Raw genomic sequence first — 26851 nt, 5'->3', positions numbered from 1 at the left:
CACACAGCAAATAGTACTATTTACTTTTATTATCCCCATATTACAGATTTTGAAACTCAAGATTCAGAGAAATTAAGTGATTTGCTAAAATCACATAGCTAAGGGGCCCATGGGTGGCTCAGTCTGTTAGGCATTTGCCTTAGGCTCAGGTCATGATCCCAGGATCATGGGATTGAGCCCCACATCGGGCTCCCTGCTCAGCAGGGAGTCTGCTTCTCCCACTTACTGATGCTCAAATAAATAAAATCTTTTTAAAAAAAAATCACACAGCTAATAAGTGGTGGAACAAAAATCTGAACCGAAAGGATTTAATTCTAGAATCTCCATTTCTTTTCTTAAGATTTTATTAGAGAGAGCGAGCACAAGCAGGGAAAGGGGCAGAGGGAGCAGCAGACTCCCCGCTGAGCAAGGAGCCCGATGTGGGGCTTGATCCCAGGACCCTGGGATCATGACCTGAGCTGAAGGCAGACGCTTAACAACTGAGTCACCCAGGCGCCCCTACCCCCACTTTTTAGTAAAGGAACTGATTTCCTTCTGGGAAATTACCTCTCCTCTACCTAGACAAGACTATGTATAAATATGCCTCGTTCTGGGGCACCTGACTGGCTCAGTTAGTGGAGCATGCGACTCTTAATCCTGGGGTTGTTGAGTTTGAGCCCCAGAGTGGGTGTAGAAATTATTTAAAAAATAGGATTTTAAAAATAATAAATAAATAGCCCTAGTTCTGCCCTCATAGATGATTGGACATGAACCCTACTAAGCCAATCCCACTCTCTGTTCTCAAGGATCCTAAATCTTGAGCAAATGAGACAAGTTTGGGGGGGAAATGGGTGGCACTAATTTATTCTGGTGGACTGTTTAGACTATCAATTCATGGGGCGCCTGGGTGGCTCAGTTGATTAAGTGTCCAACTCTTGGTTTCTTGGCCCAGGTAAGGGTTCTGAGATCAAGGCCCACATGGGGCTCTACGTTGGGCGTCAAGCCTGATTAAGATTCTCTCTCCCTCTCCCTCTGTTCCTACCCTCCACTCACCTGCTTGTGCTCTCTCCCTCTCTCTCAAAGAAAAAAAAAAAAGTCAATTCATTCCTGTTATCAACATCCCAGGAACTCCCAAACTGACTCTCCAACCTTCCTTTTATATCTATGAGCAAATTAGTAGCCTTACAATAAGTTTCTTTTCTCCTTAAGAGAGACTATGTCACTTTTCTGCTGGCAAACAAAGACTCTAATGGATACAGCACCCTTGATCATTTAAGATCTCTAAAGCACATCGAAAGTATAACTCAATCCTCCTGCTCAAAAATCTTAAATGACCCACAACTTCCCACTATCACAATCTTCTCTAGGGAGACTTTTCAGGGTTCTCCCCATTTGGGTCCAATCAACATTTCTGAACTTATTTCTCACCAATGGCATCATCACATATACTAGTGCTATCTTCTCCACTTGGAATGCTATCCCACCATCTTTGCCTATAAATCTTATCCACCATTCCAAATCTACTTCAGTTATTCCCTTGTGTGTAAATTCTTATCAATTCCACTAACACACCAAAATATTGTAAAAAAAAAAAAAAAATACCCATGCCATTTTGCAGCTATTTTATTCCATATTCTGCACTTATTTCTGTATGGATTATATTCTTCCACTGACCCCACTAACTCTTCCAAAAGGCAAAAGAAGGAGTAGAAATATGTCAAGTATGTGCTGTCACAATTCAATCAAGAATAGTATCTCCAGGGCGCCTGGGTGGCTCAGTTGGTTAAGCGTCTGCCTTGAGCTCGGGTCATGATCCCAGGGTCCTGGGATGGAGCCCCACATCGGGCTCCCTGCTCAGTGGGGAGCCTGCTTCTCCCTCTGCCTATCACTCCGCCTGCTTGTATGCTCTGCTGAATAAATAAAATCTTAAAAAAAAAAAAGAATAGCATCACCAGGGGCACTGGCTGGCTCAGTCAGAGAAGCACACGACTCTTGGCCTCAGGATTGTAAGTTCAAGCCCCAAGTTGAGTGTAGAGACTACCTAAATAAATAAACTTAAAAAAAAAGAAGATAGTATCACAATATTGGCTATAATATTATGAAAAAATTTAAATCAATCAAACAGTTTTTGAGAATTGGTGTATGCAAATTTGGGATCAACTTCTGCTTCTGAGCAATGATAGAGTAAATGGGACAGGATTTATTTTCCCGTCATAAGACCTGAAGAACTGGAAAAAAATAAAATTCCTTTTTAGGCACTGAACAAGAAGCAACACATGACCATAATCCCTGACAGAAGTAAAACAAGGTAAGTTCTATGGTTACTGGCTTTCTACCTAAAAATACTTTCCAGGATGCAGCACAAAGGAATTCCAAGTAAAGCACAGCACTCTCTGAGCTGAGACGACCAAGAGTATAGGAGGGCCAAGCCAACCAAAATAAAGTGGACTTTCTAGAGAAAGAATTCCAGAACTGTTTAGGGGATGCCTTCCAATATTTTGCTGAATTATGTTCCACATGTACAGGGTGAAACTCTGATAAGGCCAGGCAAAGAACAACTACTGGGGAGCTAAACTCCCAGAAATCATACAGGCTAGAAGATGTCTGAGTTCCAACTCATCCACAATGGAGAGTCCTTGTTGAAGACTTATGGCACTCAGTAGAGACCCCCAAAAGAGTCATAACTTAATAGGAACGCTAAATTAGCCCTAGTATAAAGACTACTCTAAATTTACCTTAGTGAAGCTTAAAAACAACCCTGAAGGGATTAAACTGATCCACAAGTAACTTACCTGCCCATCAGAACAAAGTTTAACATTCTTTAAAAATAGACAAAAAATTCAGCATAAAAAGAAAAAAGTGACAACATACTAGACTCAATCAAATAAAAGACATACCAAAAAGTGCTGGCTTCAGCAGCACATGTACTAAAATTACAACGATACAGAGAATATTAGCATGGCTCCTGTGCAAGGATGTCATGAAAATTCATGAAGCCGTCCATTAAAAAAAAAAAATTTTTTTTAATGCAGGGGTGCCTGGCTGGCTCAGTCAATGAAGCATGCAATTCTTGATCTCAAGAGTTATAAGTTCAAGTCCCATATTGGGTGTAAAGATTACTTAAAAATAAAATCTTTAAAAAAATGCAAATTAAAAAAGAAAGATATACCAAAAATCCCAGGAATATCCATAACTGGCAGAAAAACTGATCAACAAAAATAGACCTCAAAATGAAAGAGAAATTAGCAGAAAAGGGCATTAAATTAGTTATTCTAAATATCTATAAGCATTTAAATAATAACATATACATAATGAGGAGAGAAAAGAGAGAAAAAACCAAAACAGAACAAAATGGGACTTCAAAGGATGAAAAATACAATTCAGAAATTTAAAAATATACTAGATGGGACTAACGGCACATGTGACACTGAAGAAAACATAAATTTTTAAAAGATCCAATATGGAGACATGAAAATAACCATGTAATAGCACAGACAAAAAAAAGAAAAAAAAGTATAGGATCACAGTGACTGAGGGACGATATTAAGTGATCTAACATAAATGAAATTAGAGTACCACATAAAAGGGTGAACTAAAAAAAATTATTAGAAGAAATAATGACCAAAATTTAATTTTGATGGAAACTATAATCCCACAGATTCAAGAAACTCAATAAACACCTCTAGGATAACTTCAAATCAAGACGAAAGTACATCATAGTAAACTTACTGAAAAATCAATAATAAAAAAAGTCTTAAGACTAGTCAGAGAAAAAAAGACATGTTTCCTACAGAGAAACAAAAATAAGAATGACTGCTGAATTCTCATCTAAAATTGTGCAAGTCAAAAACATAATGGCATGACATCTTTAATGTACTAAAAAAATTGTCAATCAAGACTATCATATACGGTAAAAAATATATTTTAAAATTGAAGGTGAGGGGCGCCTGGGTGGCTCTGTCGTTGGGCATCTGCCTTTGGCTCAGGTCATGATCCCAGGGTCCTGGGATTGAGCCCCACATCGGGCTCCCTGCTCAGCTGGAAGCCTGCTTCCCCCTCCTCTACCTCCCTTGCTTGTATTCCCTCTCTTGGTGTGTCTCTGTCAAATAAATAAATAAAATCTTTTAAAAAAATAAATAAAATAAAATTGAAGGTGATTCTACACACCTATCAGAATGGCTAAAATAAAAAAAAATTATAACACCAAATGCTATGAAATAAGCTAGTCACAAAAGGCCAAACATTTTATGATTCCTTTCAAATACTATTTAATTCCCAGGGGCTGGGAGGGGGGGAATGAGGAATAAGTATTTAATTGATACAGAATTTTAACTGGGGAAAGATAAAAAGTTTTAGAAATGGATGGTAGAGAAGGTTGCTCAACAATGTCAATGTACTTAATGCCACAGAACTATACATTTTTTTAAAAGATTTTATTTATTTGATAGAGAGAGAGAGAGAAGGAGAGAACAAGCAGGGGAAGCGGAAGAGGGAGAAGCAGGCTCCCCGCTGAGCAGGGAGCCCAATGCGGGGCTCAATCCTAGGACCCTGGGATCATGACCTGAGCTGAAGGCAGACACTTAACTGACTGAGCCACCCAGGCGCCCCGCACAGAACTATACACTTAAAAATGGCTAAAATGGTAAATTTTATGCTACATATATTTCCCACAATTAAAAAAAAGGCTAGTGAAGATATGAAAAAACTGGATTACTCACATATCATTAGTAGAAATGTAAAGGTATTATTTATTTGAGAGAGAGAGAGAGAGAGAGAGAGAAACAGAGCACAAATGCGAGGCAGGGGAAGGGGCAAAGGGAGAGGCAGAGAGAGAGAATCTCAAGCAGACCCCATGCCCAGTGTGGAGCCCAATGCAGGGTTCAATCCCACAACACTAAGATCATGACCTGAGCTGAAACCAAGAGTCCAACCCTCAACCGAATGAGCCACCCAGGCTCCCCTCATTAGTAAAAATGTAAACTGTTACAGACATTCTAGAAAAGTATGGCAGTTTCTTACAAAACTAAACATGTGTGTGATATATGACCCAACAATTGAATTCTTGGATATTTATCCCAGATAGCAAAACTTAAATTCACACAAAAACCTACACCATTTGTATGCCTATACTTCATTTGTAATAACAAAAAACTGGGAAACACCCAAATAGCTTTTAGTAAGTAAATGGTTAAACAACACATGGTACATACATACCATAAACAACTACTCTGCAATAAAAACAAACCACTGGTACATTTAACAACTTAGATGAATCTCAAGCAAATCATGCTAAGTGGAAAAAAGCTTATTTCAAAAAGTATACACTGTATAATTCCACACACTCCCTAAATGTCAAAATTGTAGAGATGAAGAACACAAGTGATTTCTAGGGGTTCGAGTGGGTAAGGGAGAGAGGCAGCTGTGACAATAAGGGTAGCACAAGTGATCCTTGTGATGGAATTATTCTGTATTGACTGTGGTAGCTGTCATAGGAATCTACACATGTGATAAAACTGCACAGAACTAAATATATACACAAATTCACACACAGGGGTGCCTGGGTGGCTCAGTCGGTTGAGCAACTGCCTTCGGCTCAGGTCATGATCCCAGGATCCTGGGATCGAGCCCCACGCTGGGCTCTGCTCAGCAGGGAGCCTGCTTCTCCTTCTCGCCGCTCCCCCTGCTTGTGCTCTCTCTCTCCATCAAATGAATAAAATCTTTAAAAAAAACAACAGAGTGCTGTGTATTGTGTAAGACTGATGAATCACAGACCTGTACCCCTGAAACAAATAATATATTATATGTTAATAAAAAAAAGGAAACAAAGTAAAATTGGTATACAAAAAAAATAAAAAAACAAACACAAAGGAGTGTAGGCAAAACTGGTGAAATTTGAGTAAGGTCAAGTGAACTGTATCAATGTCAATTTCCTACTTGTGATACTACACTATAGTTACCCAAGATATTACCATTGGGGGAACCTGGGCAAAGAGTCGACAAGATCTCTCTGTATTATTTCTCACAATTGCATGTGAATCTACAGTTACATCAAACAAAAGAGTTTCTTTTAATTAAGGTGAAATAATTATCAATCAAAATCTGTGAGAATTCATTAACAGCAGATGGGCACTATAAGAAATGTTAAAGTAGGGGCACCTGGGTGGCTTAGTTAAGTGTCTGCCTTCAGCTCAGGTCATGATCCCGGGGTCCTGGGATGGAGCCCCGCATCCAGCTCCCTGCTGAGTGAAGAGCCTGCTTCTCCCTCTTCTCGCCTCTCTGCTCGTGATCTCCCTCTTGCTATCTCTCTCTTTCACAAATAAATAAATAAAATCTTTCAAAAAAAAAATACAGGAGTACATACCCAAAATTGAAAGCAGGTGCTCAAAGAGATACGTGTATACCACTGTTCACAGCAGCAATATTCACAATAGCCCAAAGGTAGAAACAACCCAAAGTCTATCAATAAATAAATAAACAGGGGCACCTGGAGAGCTCAGTTGGTTGGGCATCCGAATCTTGATTTCAGCTCAGGTCATGATCTCAGGGTCATAGGACTGAGCCCCACCTGGGCTCTGCACTCAGTGTAGAGTCTGCTTGAAAATCTCTCTCCCTCTGCCCCTCCCCCATCTCTCTCTCTCAAATAAATAAATAAATCTTTGAAAAAATAGATGAATAAACAAATGAACATGTGAGACACACACATTCCTTTTCAACCTTTTAAAAAGGAATGAAATTCGGGTGCCTGGGTGGCTCAGTTGGTTAAGCGACTGCCTTCGGCTCAGGTCATGATCCTGGAGTCCCGGGATCGAGTCCCGCATTGGGCTCCCTGCTCGGCAGGGAGTCCTGCTTCTCCCTCTGACCCTCTTCCCTCTCATGCTTTCTATCTGTCATTCTCTCTCTCTCAAATAAATAAATAAAATCTTTAAAAAAAAAGGAATGAAATTCTAAGATATGCAACTATACAGATGAGCCATGAAAAATTATGCTAAGTGAAATAAGCCCAGACACAAAAGAACAAATACTGTATGACTCCACTTATATTAGCTACCTAGAAAATGCAAATTCATAGAGACAGAAACAACAGAAGTTACCAGGCCCAGGGAAGGTGGGGATGGGACTGGAGCTGTTCTTTAATGAACACATAGATTGTTTTGGATGATTAAAAAAAGTTCTAGAGATGAATAATGGCAATGGTTACACAACACTCTGAGTGCATGTAATGCCACTGAACTATACACTTTAAAATTGTTAAAATGGTTCATTTTATGTAATTTTAACACAACTTTTTTTAAGATTTTATTTATTTATTTGACAGACAGAGACAGAGAGAGAGAAGGAACACAAGCAGGGGGAATGGGAGAGGGAGAAGCAGGCTTTCCGCTGAGCAGGGAGCCTATGCGGGGCTTGATCCCAGGACCCTGGGATCATGACCTGAGCCGAAGGCAGATGCTTAACGACTGAGCCACCCAGGCGCCCCGACACAATTATTTAAAGAATGATGAAGTGTTGTTTTTTTTTTTAAGAATGATGAAGTGTTACCAAAGATGAAAAGGGATTATTTCAAAATGAGAAAAGGACAGTTCAAGAATATACAACAATCTTGAGCACCTGGTGGATCAGTTGGTTAAGCATCTGCCTTCAGCTGAGATCATGATCTCAGAGTCCTAGGACAGAGCCCTGTGCTGGGCTCCCTGCTCAGCAGGGAGTCTTGCTTCTCCCTCTCCCTGTGCACCCTCCCACTCATGCCCTCTCTCTCTCCCTCAAATAAATAAAATCTTTAAAAAATTTTTTAAAAATAAAAATAAAAATGTACAATTCTAAATGTGTATGTACCTAATAAAACTTCAAAATGCATGAAGAAAAACTGACAAAACTGAAAAGAAAAAGACAAATGAGTAATTATAGTTGATATTTCAACATTATAATTGAGCAAACAGGTACAGAAAATCAATAGGTATACAGAAACTTAACACTCAAATAACCTGACCTAATTCACATTTATAAAGCACTCCATCCAACAAAGAATACACATTCCTATTATGCAGCCATCAAAAGGAATGAGATCTTGCCATTTGCAACGACGTGGATGGAACTGGAGGGTGTTATGCTGAGTGAAATAAGTCGATCAGAGAAAGACATGTATCATATGACCTCACTGATATGAGGAATTCTTAATCTCAGGAACAAATTGAGGGTTGCTGGAGTGGTCGGGGGTGGGAGGGATGGGGTGGCTGGGTGATAGACACTGGGGAAGATATGTGCTACGGTGAGCGCTGTGAATTGTGTAAGACTGTTGAATCACAGATCTGTAGTTCTGAAAAAAATAACGCAACATATTTTAAGAAAAAAGAAAAAGAAGAAGATAGCAGGAGAGGAAGAATGAAGGGGAGTAAGTCAGAGGGGGAGATGAACCAGGAGAGATGATGGACTCTGAAAAACAAACTGAGGTTTCTAGAGGGGAGGACGGTAGGGGGATGGGTTAGCCTGGTGATGGGTATTAAAGAGGGCACATTCTGCATGGAGCACTGGGTGTTATGAACAAACAATGAATGATGGAACACTACACCAAAACAAATTATGTAATATATGGTGATTAACATAACAATAAAAATTAAAAAAAATACACATTCCTTTCAAGTGCTTATGGAACATTAACCAATGTTCCAAACTAGACCATACACTGGGCCATAAAACAAGTGTCAACAAATAGAAAGAATTACAGTGCATTCTCTGACCCACAGAGTTAGAAATTAGAGTATTCCTAAATATTTGGAAATCAAACAATTCTAAATAACAAATGGCAGAGGTACCAAAGCTGCTGCCGCCAAGTCTGAATCCAATGCTGCCGGCCAGCCCACCTGCCTGCCAGACGTGTACCCCGATTCCTTATGGTTCTAAATCCAATATGGCAACTCTCATGGATCATTGGATCCAGAATCCAGACTATACCCCCCAGAATAAAATTACAGTTGTTGGGGCTGGTGCTGTTGGCACGGCCCATGCTATCACTCTCTTAATAAAGGACTTGGAGATGAACTTGCTCTTGTGGATGTCACGGAAGACAAATTGAAGGGAGATATGATGGCTCTCCAACATGGCAGCCTTTACCTTATACCAAAAATTGTCTCTGGCAAAGACTGTAACATGAATGCAAACTCCAAGCTGGTTATTATCACAGTTGGGGCATGTCAGCAAGACAGAGAAAGCCATCTTAATTTGGCCCAGCATAAAGGGAACATCTTTAAATTCATCATTCCTAATACTGTAAAATACAGCCTAAACTGCAAGTTGCTTATTGTTTCCAATCCAGTAGATATCGTGACATACGGCTTGGAAGATAAGCAGCTTTCCCAAAATACCTTTTTATTGGAAGTGGTTGCAATCTGGATTCAGTCCAATTCCATTACCTAATGGGGGAAAGGCTGGGAGTTCACTCATTAACTGTCATGGGTGGGTCCCTGGGGAGCATGGAGACTCTAATGTACCTGTATGGAGTAAATGTTGCTGGTGTCTCCCAGAAAAATCTGTGCCCTGACTTTGGCACTGATACAGATAAGCAACAGTGGAAAGAGGTTCACAAACAGGTAGTCGACAATGCCTATGAGGTGATCAAACTGAAAGACTACACATCCTGGGCCACAAGACTGTGGCAGATTTGGCAGAAAGTATAATGAAGAATCTTCTTTGGTGGGTGCATCCAATTTTTACCATGATTAAGGGTCTCTATGGAATAAAGGATGATGCCTTCCTCTGTGTTCCTTGCATCTTGGAACAGAATGGAATCTCAGATATAGTGAAGGTTAATCTGATGCCTGAGACAGAGGCCCATTTGAAGAAGAGTGCAGATACACTTTGGGGGTAACCCAAAAAGAGCTGCTGTTTTGAAGTTTTCTCATGTTGTACCACTTCACTGTCTATGCTACAACAGGATTTTAGTTGGGGGTTGTGTATATTATTGTCCTTATTATCGGTTACTCTAGTAATATTTAAATGACCCAGGAAAAACATCAGTTTTCCTAAAAATAGGAATAGTTCACAAAACCCTGCAGCCATATCCTGATGCTAGATGATACCTATCTCGTGTAGTCTTGAATTGGTTAATGCAAAATAGTTCCACCACCTCAGAGACACCACTGCCAGTGTTGCATATACTGCAGTTGCTCTTCAAACCAGGTATGTAGTTACTGTGTGTTATTTAACTCCTGGTCCCTTCACCCAACATGTCTAGTCCAACCACATCCTGGGATGCTTGAGACACTCTCCCTCTGCCCCTCCCTGCTTAGAGAGAGAGAGAGAGAGAGAGAGAGAGAGAGAGAAGGAAAGAAAGAAAGAAAGAAAGAAAGAAAGAAAGAAAGAAAGAAAGAAAGAGACATCAGTTCTACATAAACTCGTCTAGCATATAAACACTTACCAACTTAACTTATGAAGTCAACAGTACCAAGATACCAAAACCAGACATGAATAAGAAATCTATAGACCAGTATTTCCCAAGGATATGAATGCAAAAACTCTGAACAAAATATCAGCAAGTAGAAGCCAGCAACTTATGAAAATAATAATGTATCATGACACCAAGTGGAGTTCATCCCTGGAGTGAAAATCAATCAATAAAGCTCAGTATATTAGACTTCAGAAGCATAATAATATGATTTCAGTAGAGGCAAAAAAAAAGCATTTGACAAAGTTCAATTCATTCCTGACAAAAACTCCCAGCAAACTGAACATAGAAGAAACCTCCTTAACTTGATAAAGAATATCTGTAAGAGCCCTACAGTTAATATCATACGTAATGAAGATATCCACTCTCACCACATCTATTCAAGATTGTACTAAAGGATCTAGACAGTGCAATAAGGCAAAAAAAAAAAAAAAGGAGGAGGAGGAAGGAAAGGCATGCATTCACATTGGAAAGGAAAAAATAAAACGGTCTTTAATCATAAACATAACTGTCCACTTAGAAAATCTCAAATAATCTATAAAATAGCTACGTGAACTTAGTACTAAGTGAATTTACCAAGGTTGCAAAAATCAATTGTATTTTTACACAGTATTAACAAAATTGAAAGTTGGAGGAAAAAAAGTAACATTTACAATAACATCAAAAATCTTCAAATACTTAGGAATAAATATGTACAATATTTGTATGCTGATAACTACAAAGCACTGATGACAGAAATAAAAAATAAACTAAATAAATGCAGAGATATACCCTGGTGGTAGATTGGAAGACTTGATATCGTTAAAGGGTCAATGCTCTCCAAAATGACAACTCAAGTTGTCCTGCAAATGAAGGACGGGAATGTCCTCAAATTCCTTGGAGCAGGAACCCACTTAGGTGGGTTGACTTCCAAACGGAACAGTACATCTACAAAAGGAAGAGTGATGGCATCTACACCATAAATCTGAACAGAATCTGAGAGAAGCTTCTGCTGGCAGCTTGTGCCATTGTTACCACTGAAAACCCAGCTGATGTCAGAGTCATATCATCCAGGAATACTGGCCAGCAAGCTGCACTGATGTTTGTGGCTGCAACTGGAGCCACTCCTATTGCTGGCCGCTTCACTCTGGAAACATTCACTAACCAGATCCAGGCAGCCTCCTGAGAGCCAGGACTTTTGGTGGTTACTGATCCCAGGGCTGACCACCAGACTCTCACAGAGGCATCTTATATTAACCTGCCTACCATCATTCATTAAGTCTTAAGCTGCTCTTCCACAAAAGCAATAAATGGAAATAATGGAAAATAAAGTTTCTTAAAACAAAACAAAATAAAAACAAAGAGAAGACCTAAATGTAAAACCTCACACTTTAAAATTTCTATATGAAAGTATTGAACAAAAAATTTTTTGTGACCTTAGTTTATGCAAAGATTTTTTAGATATAAAACCAAAAACACAACCCATAAAAGAAATTGATAAACCAAACTTCATCAAAATTGAAAACTTCTGTTCTTTTAAAGATAATATTAAGAAAATAAAAAACGAGCCTAAGAGAAAAGATTTGCAAAACACATATCTAATAGGGGTGCCTGGGTGGCTCAGTTGTTGAGCATCTGCCTTCGGCTCAGGTCATCATCCCAGGGTCCTGGGATCGAGCCCCACATCGGGCTTCCTGCTCAACGGGAGGCCTGCTTCTCCCTCTCCCACTCCCCCCACTTGTGTTCCCTCTCTCGATGTCTCTGTCAAATAAATAAATAAAATCTTTAAAAAAAAAGTATCTAATAAAGGGCTTAAACCCAAATATATAAAGATTCATAACTAAGTAATAACAAACAGCCCAATTTTAAAATGGAGGGGAGGGGCAAATAATTTGAACACTCAGCTAAAGAAGAAATACACATCACAAATAAGCACAGAAGAGACATCGAGGAAATGCAAATCAAAATCTCATGAGCCTCGGGGCGCCTGGGTGGCTCAGTCGGTTAAGCGACTGCTTTCGGCTCAGGTCATGATCCCGGGGTCCTGGGATCGAGCCCCGCATCGGGCTCCTTGCTCTGCAGGGAGCCTGCTTCTCCCTCTCCTCCCCACTTGTGCTGTCTCTCACTATCTCTGTCTCTCTCTCTCTCTCAAATAAATAAATAAAAAATCTAAAAAGAAAAAAATTAAAAAAAAAAAAAAATCTCATGAGCCTCTTCCCCATTTAAGGGATGGGCTAAACTTAGTGACTCACTTCCAAAGAAACAGAGTAGGGAAAGAGCAAAATAGTAACTTCACAGTAGTGAAACCTGGCAAACACTACATTTACCAAGTGAGGAAGGCTAGTATCATCAGTGTTGTCACGTGGACATTATGTACCTCCCGATAGGATGTCTGGGGAAGACACTACACATCCACGATATTCCTTCCAAAAACCCATCATCTCAGGCTAATCAGGAGAAAAATATCAGGCAAAACTAGATGGGAGATATTCTTCAAGATACATAGCCAACGGGCGCCTAGGTAGCTCAGTCGGTTGGGCGTCTGCCTTCGGCTCAGGTCACGATCCCAGGGTCCTGGGATCAAGCCCCACAGCGGGCTCCCTGCTCCGTGGGAAGCCTTCTTCTCCCTCTCCCACTCCCGCTGCTTGTGTTCCCTTTCTCACTGTCTCTCTCTCTGTCAAATAAATAAATTAAATCTTAAAAAAAAAGAAACTATTCATGAGAAAACACTAAACATGCCCAAATTGAGAGACATATTAAAAATAACTGACCAGGGACGCCTGGGTGGCTCAGTTGGTTAAGCGACTGCCTTCAGCTCAGGTCATGATCCTGAAGTCCTGGGATCAAGTCACACATCAGGCTCCCTGCTCAGCGGGGAGTCTGTTTCTCCCTCTGACCCTCCCCCCTCTCATGCACGTGCTCTCTCTCAAATAAATAAAATCTTTAAAAATAAATAAATAAATAAATGACCAAGGGGCGCCTGGGTGGCTCAGTTGGTTAAGCGACTGCCTTCGGCTCAGGTTATGATCCCAGAGTCCTGGGATCGAGTCCCGCATCGGGCTCCCAGCTCAGTGGGGAGCCTGCTTCTCCCTCTGGCCCTCTCCCTTCTCATGCTGTTTCTCTCTCTCCCTCTTTCAAATAAAAATATCAAATATTTAAATAAATAAATAAAAATCTTTAAAACAAGAAACTGACCAATACTCATCAAGTGTCAACATTAAAAAAAAGTGTCAAGGTCATAAAAGACAAGGTACCATCACAGATTAAAGACCAAAGACACATAACAAACTGTAGTGTGAGATCCTCAAACTGAGAAGAGTTATTAGTGAAAAAAGTAGTAAAATTCAAGTAAGGACTAAGGTTAAGTTCATAATATTATACCAATGTTGATTTCCTTGTCTTGGTAATCATTCTATGGTTATATAAGATTAGGGTTGAAAGGCATATCTTAACATTCTACTAACTTTGCAACTTTTCTGAAAGCTTAAAATCATTACAAAAAAATGTTTAAACACATTATGGTATATCAATTAAAAAGCTGGAAAAAATGTAAAAAAGAATGCCCGATTCTAGTGAAATCTCTGAAGTTATAATAATCTCTGATAACTGAGAGCTATGTATTGAAATGATATCCCAGCACTTACTTTGATTTCTATAATTAAGCCAATAGAAGAAATATTAAATTTTCACAATACTTACTCCTTCACAGTTAATGAATTTTTTTTAAAGATTTATTTATTTATTGGGGCACCTGAGTGGCTCAGTCAGTTAAGTGTCTGTCTTTGGCTCAGGTCATGATCCCAGAGTCCTGGGATCGAGCCCCACGTTGGACTCCTTGCTTAGTGGAGAGCCTGCTTCTCTCCCTCTGCTGCTCCCCCTGCTTGTTCTCTGTCAAATAAAAAAAAAAAAAAAAAAGATTTATTTGACAGAGAGAGAGGGGGAGAGAGAGCAGGGGGAGGGGCAAAGGGAGACAGAGAGACTCTTAAGCAGACTCTGCGCTGAACATAGAGCCCGACTCAGGGAGATCCCACAACCCTGAGATCATGACCTGAGGGGAAACCAAGAGTCAGATGCTTATCCGACTGCGCCACCCAGACGCCCCACACAGTTAATGAATTTTTATGACACGCCAGAATATTAGCAAGTGAGAGATGCATTTTATTCTAAGCAATTACTGTAATAGCTCTTTAAGTAAAAGGACAATCACCAAAAAAAAAAAGCAAAACATCGGTTAAAAAAATTAAAAATTTAGAGTATCAGTTATCATATATTGAAAGAAATTATCATAGCAAATAATTAGTTTAATAATGCTCCATGGGGCGCCTGGGTGGCTCAGTTGGTTAAGCAACTGCCTTCGGCTCAGGTCATGATCCAGGAGTCCCCGGATCGAGTCCCGCATCGGGCTCCCTGCTCGGCGGAGAGTCTGCTTCTCCCTCTGACCCTCCCCCCTTCGTGTGCTCTCTCTCTCTCTCATTCTGTCTCAAATAAATAAATAAATAAATAATAATGCTCCATGTTCCAATGTCCAAATATACACAGTAACTCATGGGGGAAAAGGTACTACAAGAAAATCAAGCTTTCTTCTATCAAGCTTAAACCACTTGCTTTCATTTGATTTAACTAGACAATATCAAAACCAACCAGTAAACCAAAATACGCATAATTCATTCAATATTTACTATGACTTTGCCAATTCCTAGATGCTGGGGATTCAGAAATGATTAGATGGGAAAGACAAATAAAGGAACAACTGCAATCTCATTTAACAAATATTCATTAAATAATAAAAGATGAATGAAAGATAACCCCGCCTTGGGGCCATGGGTGGCTCATGGAGTTAAGTGTCCAATGCTTGATTTCATTCAGGTCATGATCCCAGGGTTGTGACATGAGCCCTGCATGGGGCTCTGCACTCAGTGGGGATTCACTTGAGATTCTCTCTCCCTCTCCCTCTGCCCATTCCCCTGCTCATGCATGCACACACACACACACACACACACACACACACACACACACACACACTCTCTCTCTCTCTCTCTGTCAAATGTTTAAAAAAAAAAAAAAATTGCAGGGTGCCTGAGTGGCACAATCGGTTGAGCAACAATTTGGTTTCGGCTCAGGTCATGATCTCAGGGTCATGAGATCCCATGAAGGGGCTCCTCACTTAGCACGGAGTCTGCTTGAAATTCTCTTTCTCCCTCTCCCTCTGCCCTTCCCCCCACTTGTGCTCTAAATAAAATCTTTAAAAATAAAAATCTTTAAAAAACTGCCCATATTTAGTGTATATATTTTGATGAGTTTGTACATAAGCACACACCTGCTTATGTACCATCACTGCAACCAAGGTACTAAAAACATCCATCACCTCCAAAAATTCCCTTGTGTTCTTTTGTGGTGTGTGTTTGGCTGTTTTGTTGGTCAGAACACTTAACATGAGAGCTGTCCTCTTAACATATTTTCCTATTTCCTAATGAAAGAAAGGGGCTGAGAATTTGTCTGTTCTTCCTTGCTTTTGTTCAAAATAAGGTAAGAGAAATAGTCATAAATAAGATTCACAATGCCCACTAGGTTTAATAGGAAAAAACTAATGTAGTTATTCTATAAGAAGTCTTACAGAAAACAGTTGGATCATCAGAAAAGGTGTGGTTATATACTGGAAATTAAGTTGAATACACATATTGTGTGGATTCTTCCATTAATGCAAGCTGAAGGTATACATTTGTCATCTGTTGTTAGTCTTGTATAATTTTAAAACTGAGAGGGGCGCCTGGGTGGCTCAGTCGTTAAGCGTCTGCCTTCAGCTCAGGTCATGATCTCAGGGTCCTGGGATTGAGCCTCACATCGGGCTCCCTGTTCAATGGGAAGCCTGCTTCTCCCTCTCCCACTCCCCCTGCCTGTGTTCCCTCTTTTGCTGTGTCTCTCTGTCAAATAAATAAAATCTTTAAAAAAAAAAAAAACTTTTCTAAATGAGAATAAAATGTTTATGTTTAAAGATTTTTTAAAAGACATTTATTTAATAGAGAGAGAAAGAGCACACAAGTGAGTGCAAGGGGCGAGGCGAGGGAAAGAATCTCAAGCGGACTCTCCTCACAGTGCAGAGCAGACGTGGGGCTCAAACTAAGGACCCTGAGATCATAACATGAGCCGAAATCAAGAGTTGGCCACTCAATGAACTGAACGGCCCAGGCACTCCTATTTATTTTTAAAATAAACTCTACCCCCAATGTGGAGCTCAAACTCATGACCCTGAGATCCAGAGTTGCATGCTCTACTAACGAAGCCAGCCAGGAGCCTCTTGAGTAAAAAAAAAAAAATTAAGATTTAGTGAGCATGTGCACACGCACTGGCAGTGGGAGGGAAGCGGACTCCCCATTAAGCACAGAGCCCAACATGGCTTGATCTCAGGACCTCCTGAGATCATGACCTGAGCTGAAATCAAGAGTCAGACACTTAACTGACTGAACCACCCAGGCACCCCTTGAGTAAAATTTTTAAAACTGATTTGAGATTTTATTTTCCCTCCTTAGACTGTATTCAATGCCATGTTTGGTACTTTGGAGAGGAAGGTTTTTTGGTTTATTGTGGTGATCATTTTGCTATACAAATATTAAATCACTATGTTGTATACCTGAAATTAATATAATGTTATACATCAATTATACTTCAATTAAAAAAAAGACATGTTTGCAAAAGTAATCTATGATAAAGAAGTCAGAACAGATGTGGGATGGATGGTTACTGAGGGGGAAGGGACAAGAGGGAACTTTCTGGAATGTTAGAAACTTTTTATAGCTTAATTTGAGAGGTAGATACATTTATAAAACTTCATTTGTGTAGTTTACTATTTGTATATTTTACTACAATTGAAAGAAATATACATAAATAGTTGCCAGATGATACAGGGCCTTTGTAGGTTTGAGCAGGTAACAGAAGAGTGGTGTGTTAGAGGATAAATCACAGCAATATGTAAGAAGAACTGAAACAGGAAAGGAAAAGACAGCCTTTATCTTTTTAAAAGATTTTATTTATTTTATTGAGAGAGAGAAAGAACACAAGCAGGGGGAGCAAAAGAGAGAGACAGATAATCTCAAGCAGACCCCGCACTGAGTGCAGAGCCTAACGCGGCGCTTGATATCACGACCCCAGCCAAAATCAAGAGTTGGACACTTAACCGACTGAGCCACCCACACGCCCCCAGACAGACTTTAAAGTAACGTAGAATTAGGGTAATAATACTAATACGTACATAACACAATATGCCAGGTACTATTCTAAGAGCTACATGTGTAATAATGCATCTAATCCTCTTATTAATCCTGTATGACAGGTATTATTATTACCCTCATTTTACAGATGATGAAACTGAGGCCCACAGAGATTAAGTAATTTGCTCAAGGTTACACAGCAATGAGAACAACCATGATAATAAACTTACTTTTTTACCACAACATACATACCTATGAATATACAACAAAACAAAAACCAAGACAAACAAGAGTGGCATTTTCAACCTACTAAAACTGTGTTTACAGGGAGGGAGTGCATCCAACAGCAACATCCCTTTTCCCCAACCTGAAACTTCAAAGTCAGCATCATCCTCTCACCATTATCAGTCTGCATTCCCACCTGACTATAAACCTCACCCAGGAAGGGCACCATCTGCATAATCACCCTTACATCTTCTACTCCTGAAATAAGGCTTCACAAAATAAAAAGTACTTTCTCACAAGAACATTAAAGGTCCTTGGAAAAGAGAACAAAGGATGAAACATATTCCAACGGAAGAAACCCCATGACTTCATAATGTACTGGATGAATACAGGTGAAGAAAGAGGTTCAAAGAATCAAAAACAATCCCAAAGTTTTTGGCTTGCAAGGTTTTAGAAAGGTTATCAACAGAAATAAAAATAAATGGCCACAAAAGTCTTGCACATAAATGTTCATAACAGCTTTACTTCTAAGAGCTAAAATCTGGAAATGATTCCAATATCAATCAACAAGTAAACAGATAAATAAATTATGGTATAACCAAACACTGGAGTATTACTAAGCAATACAAGAAATAAACTACTGATCCATGCAGCAACATAAATACCACAGACATTATGCCAAGAGAAAGAAAACAAACAAACAAAAATACATACTGGATGATTTCATTTCTATGACACTCTAGAAAAGACAAATCTAATTCAGAGTAATAGAAATCACACCAGTGGCTGCCTAGGAATAGACTGGGGTAAGACTGATTGCAAAGGAGCCTAGGGAATTTCCATAGGACAGAAAAATGTTCTTTATCTTCACTTAGTTGATGGTTTTCTGAACACTAAGAATGTGTGAATTTTACTGCAAGTAAATTATACCTCGAAAAAGTTTATTTTTTTTAAGATTGTATTTATTTATTTGTGAGAGAGAGAGAGAGTGAGAGCACAAGCAGGGGAAGCAGCAAGCAGAGGGAGAAGCAGGCTCCCCGCTGAGCAAGGAGCTCAATGCAAGACTCCATCCCAAGACTCTGGGATCATGCCCTAAGCCAAAGGCAGATGCTTGCTTAAACGACTGAGCCACCCAGGCATCCCAGGTAAAGTTGACTTTAAAAAACGTTTTTAACTAAAAAATACCAAACAAACAAAAAAAACACAAAAAAATTATTAACTTTTAGGTAAATAAGGGGAACCTTTAGCAAGGGGAGATGAAAAAGATGAGTTCATTTTATATGTGTTAAAAATGACATATCTATGAATATCCAAGAAATATAAGAACTCTCAGGTAGGCAGTTGGATATAATGAATTTGGGAGAGGCAGTGGAAAGAGAAGGCCAGAGAAAGAGAACCAGAGAGATAAATGAAGAAAAGTATCAAGTGCTAAGAGACATCTAGAGTAAGGGGGCAGTAAAATAAAATTTTTAAGAAGGAAGGGGATGATAAACAGTGTTAAGCATTACAAGGAAGACACTTAAGACCACACATGAATATTTTTTATTTTCCTTGTGAATTCTAAAATGTCTTTCATGAACACCTTTTATCCCCTAGCATTTAACATAGAATTTTGCAAACCGGGAAAGAGTCTCTCTAAACTCAAAGTCCTGCTCCCTGAAAATCAACCTAATAAATTAATGTTTTTTAGGCACTTTAAATGTTAAAAAAGAAAACAGGGTCAGGAAGGACTAAGGTCACCAGTAGACTTATGCTCTTAGAAATTTTTTTGCATGTTTTTGCACACATTAAATTACTAAGAGAATACCAGTAACATATCCTAAATTTTCCATGTGTACCACACAGTTAATTTACTAACTATAAATTTTTCTTTTTAAAGATTTTTTATTTTTAAGTAATTTCTACACCCAACATGGGGCTCGAACTTCAAACCCAAGATCAAGAGTCACATGCTCTACCGACTGACCAGCCAGACACTCCTAACTATAAATTTTTCATGTCTTTCCTCAGAGTTTTTGATGAAGTGCTTGTAAATGTGTACTACTTTTCTGCAGAGATGCATACTAGGAGGGTTTTCCCCTGATGCCTAATCCACCATTCAAATGTTTAATACCGACTATCTTTGAAAGGATACACAAGAAATTGTGGTTATCCATATAAAGGGGTAGAGTGTGGGAAGGGGTGAGGCATGGGAGGATAACTTACTTTTCATGATATATCTTACTGAATATTTTGAATTTTATATCATGTATAGTTATAACTTATTCTAAATAATTCAACTTTTTCCCATTATTTAAGCCTTTGATTTTAAGGCAAAAGCTGATGACCTCCCAAAGACAACCGTAGTCCCAAGATGCATGGATAGCTTGTATGACAGAAATGCTTTGACTTACTTCTCACAGGCCTTTCCCATTATAGAGAGCCTTGGCTCTGCCTATTAACTTCATGTCAAAGTACCGTTAGCCTCTCAAATATAAGCCAGTTCCTTCCCTCAATAGAGAGAGGAAGACAGTTTCACAAATCAGATTTGTTTCCTTTAATCTTTCCTAAAGTTTTCTTACAAAATCCTGACTCAGTCTTCTACTTTGACTTTTCTATTCCTAACAGCCAGATTTCCTCTTATTCTAATTACCAACACCCCCAAGACTAGCAATTCCCATACCTGAAAGGAAATTCTCACTAAGGAAGAGTAACAGAGAAATAAATCACATACACTAGTATTTCACATACAAAGAACTGATGAAAAACTTTCACACTGAAACACTAATAATAACTCTATTATGATACAGGCAGATATAAGAAGACGGTAAAAAAAAAAAAATGGATGAATACGAAACAACAGCTTTTAGGGCACCATGCTGGCTCATAGCTCAGTCTGTACAGCATGCAACTCTTGATCTCAGTGTTTTAAGTTCAAGCCCCAGGACAGGTGTAGAGATTACTTAAAAATAAAATCTTAAAAAAACAAACAAACAAACAAACAAAAAACGGGGGGCGGGGCCTGCCTGGGTGTCTCACTCAGTTAAGCGTCTGCCTTCAGCTCAGGTCATGATCCCAGGGTCCTGGGATAGAGCCCCATGTGGGATGCTCAGCAGGGAGCCTGCTTCTCCTCCTGCTAGTGCATGTACAAGTGCTCTCTCTCTCAAATAAATAAAATCTTTAAAAATTTTTTTAAAAATTAGCAGTATGTGATTGGTCAATCAAAAAGTTTTGTTTTTCTTCCCTCCATCCTACTACCAAGTAGATTCTATTTAACCAAGGAGAGTACAACTAACTCTTTAGTTCAATAACTGGCAGCTCTTATTACTACTAAAACTTAGATAAATTTCAACATAATTCACTTTTTAAAAGACTAAATAAGCTATAACTCAACATATGACAAATATTTACTAGAATTGAAATTCTCTTCAGAACACACCAGTAAGACGGCACTTCCTTACCCCTTCTGTGAAATCTATTAAGACCATAAGACTTGCTTTGGCCAATGGACAATAAGCCAAAATGACAGGACCCTCTTCTAGACACTTTAAGAGCCAGTGAGTTATTAGCAACAGTCTCCTTCCTATTGCCATGGAGATTACGGAACCACATGTTGAGATGGAGCTTCCATCAATGTGAGACCCTGCACAGCAAGAACAAGCAGAATCCTCCACCAACCCACAGTACACATATAGCATGTCAAGCAAAAAATGTCCTGTTAAAAGCCACTAATGTTTCTCAACTGTTTCCATAACACTACCTGATCTCTCCTGACAAATATACAATCAAAGCCAAAATCATTATACTTTGCTTATTGCTTACAAAAACAAAGTCATCCTCAACATATCCTTTCCCCTACCTCTAGTAAATCCCCAATCCCATCAATTTTTCTGCTTTAATCTCTCTCAAATCCGTATCAGCTCTCCTCCTTATTGAGACTTCTGTAATAACCTTCTAACCAGTCTCCCTACATATAATCTCTTCCCATTTATTCTCCATAATATGTCCAGAGTAATCTTTTTAAAATATAATCATATCACACTCCTGCTTTTATATGATTTTCACACCAGTTACGAGCACAGCAAAAATGGCCCTTCAAGAAATAACTGTAAGGGGCGCCTGGGTGGCTCAGTCGTTGAGCGTCTGCCTTCGGCTCAGGTCATGATCCCAGGGTCCTGGGATCGAGTCCCACATCGGGCTCCCTGCTCCGTGGGAAGCCTGCTTCTCCCTCTTCCACTCCCCCTGCTTGTGTTCCTGCTCTCGCTGTGTCTCTCTCTGTCAAATAAATAAATAAAATCTTTAAAAAAAAAAAAAAGAAATAACTGTAAGAAGTGCTAGAAATGTTCCATGATGTTCTGCATGATGGTTATATACTGTATACATCTGCAAAAATTCAAGAAGCTTACACTTAATATTACACCCTGATGTCTCAGTTAGTTAAAAAGAATAAGATGGCCCCAAAGTAACTTTTCACCTTCATTTTACCAAATATCCATCCCAAACCACGTAAATAAACTATAGCCACAAACCATTAGTAATCACCCTCTTAGATAACGATCTTTCATGCTCTCAGGTATTTAATATCCTTTCCACTCGTACTTTTCTTCAAGACCTAAATAAAATCTCATTCCCTCAGGGATCGTTCCACCTAAGTATCACTTAACTCTATCTTCACTTGTGCTACAACAACTCTTTGTACATTCCACTTCCCATAACCTTAGCATTCACTACACCAGTGGGTCTCAATCAGACATGAATTTGATCCCCAGGGGACATTTGGCAATGTCTGGAGACATTTTTGATAGTCACAGGGCAGGGAGGGAGTGCTACTGGCATCTAATTGGTAAAGCCAGAATTGCTCCAAAATATCCTATAATACACAGCACAGATCCCCATAACAATTAACTATCCTCCCGAAAATGTCAATATTGCCATGATTAAGAAACCTTGCACTGCATTATCGTATGTACTTATTTGCAAGTCTGTAACCCTACTAAACTGAACAGGAAGGATCAAGTCTTACCCATTTTTTGTATCCTGGCACAGTACTTAGCAAACAGCACTCAAAATGTGTAATAAACGGTGCCTAGAATACAGAACTCAAAGATCTATAATAAATACATGTATTATTACTGAATCTTCTTTTGATTAAAATAAAGCTAAAGCTACACAGTTTACTGGCTAAACTGGTAGCCTTTTTTTCTTCCAAAGATATTTATTTATTTATTTATTTATTTAAAGTAGGATCCACACCCAAGGTGGGGCTCAAACTCATGACCCTGAGAATAAGAGTTACATGCTCTACAGACTGAGTCAGCCAGGCACCCTATGCTGGTAGTTTAAATTCAAATTCATCAATTACTATTTTGATTTGGTGTTTTCATAGTATATAACAATAAAACATAAGTTATAACCTGAGTATCTCAAAAGTGTTACATTGAAATTGATTTCCATATTAAGTTAAGCATGAGTAAACCGAACAGCTTAATGACTATACTTCAAGAGGACTAAAAAAAGAACACTTTCAAAAAAAATGTTTTGGGCGCCTGGGTGGCTCAGTTGGTTAAGCGACTGCCTTCGGCTCAGGTCATGATCCTGGAGTCCCAGGATCGAGTCCCACATCGGGCTCCCTGCTCAGCAGGGAGTCAGCTTCTCCCTCCGACCCTCTTTCCTCTCGTGCTGTCTATCTCTCATTCTCTCTCTCACAAATAAATAAATAAATAAAATCTTTAAAAAAAAAGTTTTAATCTCATATCACAGTGCCACCAGATTAAGGTAGAGTAAAATAATGGTTACTAAAATTTGGGATACCATTCCCCTTAACTTCAATCCAATATAATTTAACAAAATGATGGTGCACTTTAACAAATTGTCAAAAACAACCAGTTTTTTTGTTATTTAATAAATATACCTCAAAAATAGAATCATTTTATTGTTAATGACTGGATGTACCACCTCAAAGACAGTCATAAAGCATATTTTAGGTGTTTGCTTACTGTATCTTTCACCATTCCTACCCTAATGTATTCCACACCAACACCTGGAGGGTTGAATAAAAATCCGTACTTCTAAGACTTTTAAATTAACTAGATGCCTGTTAAATTTAGTTGTTTAGAGTAAAATATCGGGAGGCTAATTATCCAACTGAAGGCAAATTTTTTAAAGAATGATACACTATTAAAATATCTACATTCCAAATCTGATAAACAAGTTTTTTGATTCCTATCTAAAGTTCTCAAAACACAACTTTCAAATTAGGTCCATTCCTCACGATTATAAAAAAATGTTTTTTCAAAAGTCACATTTGGCCCTCCTTACAGGCACAAAATTAATTCAATTCCAATACTAAAACTACTAAATGCAAAATCAAAGTAAAATATAAACCAAACCCCCACACACCCTTATTTATTAAATAATAAACAGCATCTACTTCATATGTATTCAGCCAGAGAAAGAAAAAATTCATTTGGTAACAATCCATTATTTAGGATTTTGGAATAACATCTTTCACTATAGTAAATAAACTCTTATAAAACTTATTCTTCTAACTTACTGAATTATCTAATACATATTACAAAAACAAAATTCATGTGTCAGTATTTTTATTTTCTTCCAAGCCATGCTATTCTTGAACACAGTGGTTCTCTCCAAACATTTTACTATACATTTGTATGTTTAATTAGTTCAATCAAATTGCCATGTAAACAAAAAGATATACAAATTCCATACTTTCCATTGCTAATAACCAAGTCTATTATAGGACATTTCTTTCCTAAATAGAAAATTTTCACATCTTTTCCTTCTTAAAATCCCTTTAAAGTTTTATAGCATTATTTTATAGAACTGAACATTCACACATAATACACAAAAATACTTGTCAGTACCTAAACTGAAAATAAAAGGAAGGATCTTTTCATTACTCTATTTTCAAATTATTTCTGCTTTTCTAGATAATGGAAATTAGCACCAACAACTATACGTCAAAGTAAAGAATCTGAGAGATGCCTGGGTGCCTTAGTCAGTTAAGCATCCAACTCTTGATTTCAGCTCAGGTCATCTCAGGGTTGTGAGACTGAGCCCTGCGTCTGGCCACAGCCAGCTTAAGATTCTCTCTCTCTCTTCCTATGCCCCCCCACCCCAAAAGGTAAAGAATCTGAGAGTGAACACGTTATATTGCTCCTCTGGGACTCAGAACCCTTGAACTCTAAGAAAAAAACAAAAACAAAAACAAATACCATACTCCTATAATGTGATGGTCCATACATCACAGTCATCATCTACCATATATACAGCAGGAGATTACTGAAACACTGCATATTAAATACTATCACACATACTATAGTTTCTATGCAACAATAAAGAGTAAAGTTTCCTTATCAAGTTCAGTTACAGGTAAATAAGTAATTTTAGTCTTTACAATTAACAGTATGGATGCTTTTAGCAAAGAGAGAAAGCTTTCCCAATTTTGAGTAACACTAAATTTCTAAGTGTAAAAAAGGAAAAACCTTGACCTTGTTTAGTAAATGCTGTTTATCAACTTTTTCTGAAATTTCTCAGTCTCAGGGAAAATAAATTTGAAGAAATCAATCAAAAATACAAACTAGAGACTCATAACCACTAGAACTGGACTAAAAACATCAACCAAAACATAAGCATATGGTTAGATGTCACGTACTGAAGCACACAGAAATTTTAAAAATATACTTAATATAGTTACTTAATATATTTAAACAGTCACCTTCTAATCCTATTAAAATACATGTTGCAGTATTTTTAAAATCCACATATGGACCAAATAAAAAGACATTTTTCTCAATATGTTCCAAATAAAGTTTTCCTTTTTTAAACAATAAATTCTTTTTTTTTTTAAGATTTATTTTAGAGAGAGCGAGCAAGCATGAGCAGGTGAAGGGGCAGAGGGAGAGAAGCAGACTCCCCATTGAGCACAGAGCCCAAAGTGGGTCCAACCCAGGACCCTGCGATCATGACCTGAGCTGAAATCAAGAGTCCAACGGTTAACCAATTGAGCCACCCAGGTGCCCCCAAAATAAATTCTGCAATTCCTAAGAAACTGTAATCATAGACATAGGATCTGACTCTAGATACATGATAACACAGGTTCCCGAATATGTATAAAAAAATATAAAAAACTCAGAAGTTACCATCACACCCAAAATTGCTGGTACCCTAATCAGGATCCCCCCCTTTTTTTTTAAAGATTTTATTTTTTTGTCAGAGAAAAAGAGCGCACAAGCAGGGGGAGCAGCAGGCAGAGGGGAAGCAGGATCCCGGCTGAGCAAGGAGCCCAACGCAGGACCCTGAGATCATGATCTGAGCCAAAGTTAGCCGCTTAACCGACTGAGCCACCCAGGGATTCCCCTAACCACAATCTTTTAGACAGAGTCCTCAGCACCCTAACAAGATTTGAGGCCTAAGAAAGGTAAATATGTATAACATAACTACCAAACAGACTAGAGACTAGAATCAGGAGAGATTGAAAGCAGACTTACTAAAAAAGAAAAAGAACAAAACAAGAATATCATACTTCAGAGACATTAGAAGTAAATAGGATGCTGGGGTGCCCGGCTGGCTCAGTGGAAAACCATGCGACTCTTGATCTTGGGGCTGTGAGTTTGGGCCCCACACTGGATGTAGAGATTACTATAATAAACAAAAAGTAAAAAGGATGAGTTGAAAAAGAAATTTCAAGAAAATTTAACTGTGTATCCAGAACACATAAAATACAGCAAAAAAAAAAAAAAGGTTCTTATTAGAATGCTTACCCTTACTTACATACCACATTCTATTATTTGCTACTCTTATTCATTTTAAAAAATTGTTTTTGTGACCCACTAAATTGAATTCACAAGCCATTAATAAGTCACAACCTGAACTTCGAAAAGCACTGGCTTAGAGGAACTGACAACCACTGGAGTTGTTACTTTCCTAAGTACCCACTTTAAGAAAATATTCAGGAGGTGGAAAAAATGAAAAGACAGAATTCCTCCAGGGCAGAGACCATGTCTTATTGGCATATGATCATCAC

The 26851-nt window shown here is 38.5% G+C and overlaps 1 protein-coding gene, 1 non-coding gene and 1 pseudogene across 2 annotated transcripts in view; 2 read left to right on the top strand and 1 right to left on the bottom strand.

Moving 5' to 3' along the window:
• Positions 1-26851, bottom strand: part of TAOK1 (TAO kinase 1) — a 151429-nt gene that overhangs the window by 118579 nt on the left and 5999 nt on the right. The window lies entirely within an intron of this gene.
• LOC114214040 (U6 spliceosomal RNA) lies at positions 2883-2989 on the top strand. Its single transcript, XR_015769406.1, has one exon. It is a non-coding gene; the product is annotated as a U6 spliceosomal RNA (small nuclear RNA).
• Positions 8867-9841, top strand: LOC114213941 (L-lactate dehydrogenase A chain pseudogene; annotated as a pseudogene).

Source organism: Eumetopias jubatus, unplaced genomic scaffold (assembly GCF_037043125.1).
Source record: "Eumetopias jubatus isolate StellerSeaLion01/CBP00866 unplaced genomic scaffold, mEumJub1_p1.0 scaffold_10, whole genome shotgun sequence".
Taxonomy (NCBI): domain Eukaryota; kingdom Metazoa; phylum Chordata; class Mammalia; order Carnivora; family Otariidae; genus Eumetopias; species Eumetopias jubatus.
This window is presented reverse-complemented; position numbering and strand designations above follow the sequence as displayed.